General features: G+C 34.3%; 1 long non-coding RNA gene across 2 annotated transcripts in view; it reads right to left on the reverse strand.

Moving 5' to 3' along the window:
- Positions 1–2,921: 2,921 nt before the first annotated feature.
- LOC140137542 (uncharacterized) overlaps positions 2,922–7,552 on the reverse strand; it is a 25,672-nt gene continuing 21,041 nt past the window's right edge. Inside the window, exons 17-19 of one of the 2 annotated variants that reach the window (XR_011856862.1) lie at positions 5,506–5,556; positions 5,214–5,260; positions 2,922–4,435 (exon numbers count right to left, since the gene is read on the reverse strand). This is a non-coding gene — a long non-coding RNA (uncharacterized lncRNA). The remainder of the gene's footprint in view (positions 4,436–5,213; positions 5,261–5,505; positions 5,557–7,552) is intronic. The other variant, XR_011856863.1, reaches the window with a different exon arrangement.

A 7,552-nucleotide genomic window follows, 5' to 3' on the forward strand; every position in this document is an offset into this window, starting at 1 on the left:
AATTCGTCCTATTTGTAGTAAAACAGGACGATTTTCTGTTGGTCCGACATAAAGTCATAATTTTTTAGATTATGACTTTATGTAAACCACGATCATGAACCGTAGTCTCCTACAAAACTAAGCTTGTTACGCTCCCTCCACATGTGGAGGGAGCGTAACTCAAACTGGCCGCGTGGGAGACTAACTCTGAGGCCGCACTCGCTGTCCTAATCCAAATAGTGCGAGATGTTTCGAGTGATAGAGGTGAAGTTTATTATGTTGTTTCTTTGCAAATTCCCAATGTTTTGCGCTTCCAAATGTATTTGGAAATTTCATAATGATTGCATATTATCATTTTAGAAGAAAAAAAGAAAAATTTAAAAAGATCGTACATTAAGGCTTTAAGGTAGGAGAAACTTTTCAAAACCACCCTAATTTGCATATGCAAACTTCGCGTTGCAGAATGTGCACGCGAGCAGTATTTTTTCACCAAAACATTTTTGACAAAGCTTAGTGATCTGAGATACTAAATTGGCCACTTAATGTAAAGCTTAGGATGTAAACTAACAATAATTATCAGTATCCATTTGAAAAAAATATCTGGGCATCATTTCATTATGCCAAATTTTCAGACACTAGGTCATGTTGCGGAATGATGCTGTGTGTAAAATCCCACAGAAAATGAAAAGCAATCCATGTTTGATAAATAAAAATATCAATATATTTGAGTAAATTGCGTTTTATATACTTAGCTGACAAATATCAATATTTATCCAAAAATATTTTTTTTATCCGATAATTTGTGTTGCAAGGTCACATTACGAAATTATGTCAACATTCTGAAGTCTAAGGAAGTGATATTTTGCACTGAATTTTGCACTGAATGTTAGCCATAGGATGTAACATAACAACTCTCACCATCTATGAAGAAATAATCATCACTGTTTTCATTTTATCGTAAATTTAAAAAACAAATTCTTGCAATCCATTAATCCTTATCGCGTTGCGGAATGATGCAAGGGGTTTTACAGGGGAAATGTCAATTACAATGGCAGTGCTGAAACATCAAGTACTATAAAGATACTTTTGTACAACACAATTTAGAATGTTTTAACCCAAAATTGTGTACAATTTTTTTGAACTGGTGGTACATTATATGAATTATGCATCATTCCGCAATCAACTTTATTGGTCGTTACCACCGGAAATTAAGACTGAACATTTTTTTTGTTTCATCGGATTGGAATGAATAAATTTGCTTTGCATTCTAGTTTCAATAAAAATCCAACCTTATTTTAAAATTGCAGTGCTAAAAATGATACTTTTGCATTGCGGAATGATGCTTTTAATTGTAAAATTGGTAATCAAACAATGCTGATGAAGGTATATGTTATAAAATATGAAAAGTTCTGGTGTTTATATTTTGAACTACTTATGAACTTCAAATTCGCATGCATAATTTTTGTCCAAAAATTTGGCACAACTAAAATAAAACTAAAAACATGCTGTTTTTTTAGTTTTGCTGCTTTTACCAGTCAAGAATATGCAAATTTATGCAAATTAGGATGTTTTTCTAACAACGAACATCAGAAAATACAGCCTTTTAGCTATAATGAGACCAAAATCACATACTTTGCATGATTTTTAAATTTGGACAATTTGGGCGAGCTTGCTTGGAATTGTCCATTAGCATATGCAGTGGTTGCCTCATGCATATTTGAATTGACATGATCAATTCCAAACCTCGAGATATTGAAGGCAATGCCAAATTTTTAGATCTCAAAATTTTAGATGAGTACTGGGAAAATAATCACAGGGTTTTTATTGAAGAGCTTAATCGTGGATGCTGAATACCTAATAAAATGAGGCCCCAGCAATATTGTGTTATTATTCCACTCTTCATGACTAGTGTGTCAAACTACAGTGTATGCAATAAACCAACCGTAACGGTATAACAATTGAAGTGGCAGCAATGTCGGAGGAGAGTTCAAAGATAGCTTAAGATGACGAGGGGAACCGGTCTCTAGATCGATTCCACAAACATTCATCGGTTTTATTGTATCATCATGCAAATTGCCCTGTGGAACCTTATGGAGGACAGAATTTATTTAAATGAGGCCCTGGGGGTACTTGAATTACATTTGGACAGGGGTGTGGAACTACGAGAGATGTTTAGAGATTTTTTTACCTAAAAAACCCAGATGATTCGACTCATGTTTAGTGATTTTTTTTCTCAGATCGGGATCCATATTTTGGGTTTTCTTGCAAAAAAGTGACCCTCTAGAGCTACACGCCCCATATACCTTACATATGGAAGTACCCCCCTGGAAATAAGGACGACTCGGTCATGAGCGACGCCATATTGAATACCTCTATAGAAAGAAACATTCCACTTTTTTTTTACTCCTGAATATCAGTAACCCAATAGGTTCATTCATTTCAAAATGCTCAATGATGCCATCCGACAGATTCGGTTCTCACGAGAAGAAAATGCCAAAAAACTGTGCAGAAGCTACTTTCACTTGAGCCAAATATTTCTAGTTCAGCACTAGACTACATAATCCTAAGAGTATTAATAATCTAAATCTAAGTACAGCTTATGAAACAATACCCAACAAAAGTAATCCATCCTGCATTGTGATATAGCTTTATTCACTTCACTTGGTTTTCTCTCACTTGACTTAACAAAATACAGGATTGTTCACATATGTGACTCCTCGCCACAACTGAGCCCGGATGTCGCCAATCATCATTTTTGAGATATTCAACCAAAATATTCTGCTTGAAATTAGCTTTAAAATGATGTCTATAGTACTTGACATTTAAGTAGTGAAAAATCAATAAAACAGTCAATAAATCCTTTCTTTCCTATTGTTTATTGTTAAGTTCGATGGACATGATGGAGCATATCTCAATAGTGGCACTGGCGACATCCGGGCTCAGTTGTGGCGAGGAGTCGCATATTTGAATTATTATCTTTACTATTTATTTTACTTATTCCAAATTGATAAAAACATTGGGTCAGGGGTTCAAAACCGCACCAGAAGTTTTCTCTTCTTTTTTCTTTCCTTCCTTCCCCTCGCCAAAAAGCAACTGGGGCGTTAGGGTTAAGGTAGCTTTATCAGCTACAGTGTCAGCACAAATTATATAGGATGTATGTATTGATGAGAAAACCTTGCTTTTTCTAAAAGTTTTTGAATTAATACAGGGAAGGGTCTTAGGCGCTTTGCCAATTTCTCAAAATAGCCAAACTTGATTTGATTAAAAACTGATTTTTCTCTCCTTTATAGCAGTTGTATATAGAAGTTTTAGGTTTCAGGAAGTTTATTTTGCAACTTCAGTATACATTTAATAGGAATGTTGGTACTTTTTTGTGTTTTCTTTTTTTTATTTATATACAGTTTATTTTGCAACTTCAGTATACATTTAAAGGGGCATTTCGTGATCCACAGCCTCATCCCCCCACTTGATATCGCTGGAAACCTCTGGCTACATAATGTTTATGTACAAAATATCTCTTGCAGATTAATTCGTTTAGCGAAGATATCGTGAAATTTGAATTTCGTTCTGGTGCACCAGAACGAAATTACAACGCATTGTCTATGGAGCAGTGTAATACACATAATCATGGATAACTCGCAAACGCAAAATCAGAATCAACTGAAATTTTGGGAATAGGCTTTTTTCGTGGATATGTACTGAAACACGTCATAAAAAGAGGATGCTAGGATCACGAAATCCTCCTTTAATAGGAATGTTGGTACTTTTTTGTGTTTTCTTTTTTTCTTCTAGAAACACTTTATTACCTAATACCTTGATTTTTTTAAGCCAACATAGAAAGTGCTATGGTTACCAAACCTTTCAGGGGTGGTAAATAAGATTAATGTCTTAATTCTTTAACCAGCTTTTTCCAATTAAGTGTTTCTATTTTAAGCTACAGTGTTTCTAACATTCCCTTAAGTAAACACTTAATCCACAAATCCAGGCTAGAATTTAGATATTAAGCTTATTTACAACCCCTGAAAGTTTGGTAACCATAGTACCTTCATTGTGGGCTAATAAAATCTACTGGCAAAATTAAGGGAATTTTCAAAAAACAAAGAAAAACACAATTGTTACAATTCTTATAACAGAGGTGGGGAAAATACTTTTCTTTGTTATGATTTAAATAAATAAACCGGATTGAAGCAATTTTCCTGCAAAGGTGGTAGTATCAACTTCCTTTTTTAAACAATTGAGGTTAATATTTTGGCATCAGATTGTAGACATTCAAAACTAGAAACCTCGGTCCTTGACTGCATACCATTTTAGACAAAAATAGCAGAAAATATTGTGCTTGTGATATCTAAAAACTAAGGAATTATTTTTCTGGTACTATGTAGCATCCCTTTCATTTTATCTCTGTCAATCTCATTCCATGATGTAGGGCTGCATCCATGATAAAGCACTCCACAACCTGAATGAAGAGAAACAACCAAAACATGGAGAGATTTAATTCGTGTTTTGAGAACTGTTTACTTGTATTTTTTAAAGATAACATTACAGGCATCAGAGAACTTGCTTGTCTTCAATGTCAACTCAGTGAGAGAGTTCATGATATCATCATTTGCCTATACAGAAAGGTTTAAGGCCAAAAAAAAGAGAAAGTCTCAGACATCAAAGCGCATTGCTATGTGAACTTCAGGTTTTTTTCCATGTGTTCAATTTTCTTTATATTTTCAGTATCGTATCGCGATCCAATTGTCTTTTTTCTTTCAGTTTGGTCGTTTTTTTGTATACATTTTGCCATGATTGTAAACGAGACAAACAAAACTATTCATTGTGTATGTATATTACTGTTTCTATTTTTGAATATATCACAAAGTACATAAACATTGTGCCTTCACAGCTAAAAAAATATTGCATAGGACTTGGCTTTTTTTACCAAATGTGTCCGAGATACTTTATTTGGGCTCAAGAAAAAGCAAGCATGCAAAATCCCTGTGGTTTGTATTCACTAGGGCTAATTGTTTCATCCCCCATCCCCAACAAATCACGGGCAGCGTTGCTCAACTTTGCCATTACAAATGCGTCGCCGTAACAAATGTTTATAATACATTGGAACCTCGTTAACAAAATCTGTCAAGACAAAAAAACCTGACAAGCTCAAGGTCCTGAGGTGAACCCCAAATTTAAATTGCAACTTCCAAAATCTATGATTCCTAGTTGGTAATACAAGAAAATGTAAAACATACCTTTAAAATGATTGATGAATCCACAATGACAGTTCAAGCTTGAAAACCTGCAATGAAAAGATATTTGGTATTAGATTTTGGTTACATGATAACATCTAATGCGCTGTTCGACCGATGAATCTATTTTATACAGTGTACATTTCTCACTATTACGGTTCATGCTTGCATCAGTGCGGCGAGTGTACTGTAATGGTTTACTTCAACGGACAAAATGTCCCAAGCATCTAACACATACTTAAGTCTCCTCGTCCTCTGAATTCATTATAGATCGAAGATGGTCAAGATTCCTCACCTAGTATTAACTCCTCTTCACATTGGGCCCAACTTGTGATATTCAGCCAATCTGAAACAAAAAATATAATAGTCGGGTAGCATTTGTAATCTACTTCAGAAATTTAGCTAAGTTTGATTTTTCCCTTGCATGTGTTCAGTGACATAACTGGCGACAAATTTTCAGTGACCATTTTCACTGCGCTAGGGCACTTTTTCGAAATGGCCATCAGTCATTTAAAAACATGATTTTTTTGGCTTGCAAGCTAGATCATATTCCTTATTTGAAAATTGGCAGCCATTTTCTAAAACAGCACCCCTCTCCCCGTGATAACATGGATTATTTTAATTAAGGTGGTACTACACCCCTTGATAAATTTGTGACTATCTTTGCATTTTACTCAAGAAATAATAACACACTGGTAACAAAAGTTACGTAAATTATAGGGGAAAGGAATCCAGTTACTACACTGAAATTTCAGTGACTCACGTTATTTATGGAAATAAAATATGAATGAATGAATGAATGAATATGATAAGAAAAGAGGTACCGCTAGAATGTCTTAACATATAATGAACCACTTGTCTTAAATCACTGAAATTTCAGTGAAGTAATTGGATTCCTTGCTCCTATAATACTAGTATACGGTACATAACTTTTGTTACCAGTGTGTAGATATTTTTTGAGAGAAATACAAAATTAGTCACAACATTTATCAGGGGGTGTATACCACCTTTTAACGCATTAAGAACCCTCCAATCCTGTTAAAGCATGTTTTCCCTTTGAATGTTGTGATAAATATACACTTTTAAATGATTTTGTTGGCCATTTTGAAAAAGGCCCCCAGGGGTGAAAATCTGGATTGAGAATTTGAAACCAGTTGAAAGTTGTTCCTTGTGATGTCATTAGCCTTTTCCGAGATATTGCGAACACAATAGGATGGCGCTGCACGAAGTGGGTAAACTGTAAAGGCTTTTGAATTAGGTGGTACCCAGATTGAATACTACCCTCATATTGTGTATGCCATACTTTGAAAACACATGAAAGTGAAAAATCAAACTGGCTAATTTTCTGAAGTAGCTGTTAAATCATGACAAATGCTAACTGACAAATATGCACAGACCTCATTTAGAAAACGAGTAGTATCGACAAGAGAACGGGACCAACCATACCTTAATTTAAAGGCCAAAAATTTTAAAAACCCACTTAATTGGAAAAGGCTGAAATTCCCTAAACTTTGCCCGTTTGATTTTATAATATTAGCCCACAAGGAAGGTGCTATGGTTACCAAACTTTCAGGGGTTGTAAATATGCTTAACATCTTAATTCTATCACCAGGATTTGTGGATTAAGTGTTTACTTATTAAAAAAGAAATTGAATTTTAATTTTGGGTTATGTTGGAAACACTGTAGCTTAAAATAGAAACACTTAATTGGAAAAAGGTGGCAAGAGAATTGAGATATTAATCTTATTTACCACCCCTGAAAGTTTGGTAACCATAGCACCTTCAATCAAACACAAAATCGCAATTAAAGTTAACTAAATACAGGATGTAAATATTAATATCTTTGATTTTAATATTCAAATTTTTACTAATTTTTCTTAATTGAAATGAGCAGGTAATTAACCAGTAATTATTTTTTATTGGTAATTTGTGAAAATATTGCCCCTTGAAAAACAATAAAATGGTAAGCATGTTTTTTAAGACAACTCGCCCAAATTTCTGAAAAGTTGGCATGTAACCCATCCATAATTTGATGTTACATCAAAGTGTTCCATTTTTGGTCACAATGAATGCAGCAAAAACGGCAACTTGATAGTCCATGTCGTTTTTGCGCTCTTTTGCTCTCGCGTGCCACGCTCTGAAAAGTAGGGCATTTATTTCCTCATAACATTGTAACAAAAGGGGGGTATAAAGCTATAAATTACTATTCTGGGTAACCTTTACCCAAACTTTTCAGATTCTGCCATAAAAAACACTCCTAGAACCCATATACAGCATCCCAAATTGCCCTAATTACAGGATTGTAATATCTAAAAACTTTTTGTGCATATGTGCTACTACAT

The sequence above is a fragment of the Amphiura filiformis genome, chromosome 17, assembly GCF_039555335.1.
Source record: "Amphiura filiformis chromosome 17, Afil_fr2py, whole genome shotgun sequence".
In the NCBI taxonomy this organism is placed as follows: domain Eukaryota; kingdom Metazoa; phylum Echinodermata; class Ophiuroidea; order Amphilepidida; family Amphiuridae; genus Amphiura; species Amphiura filiformis.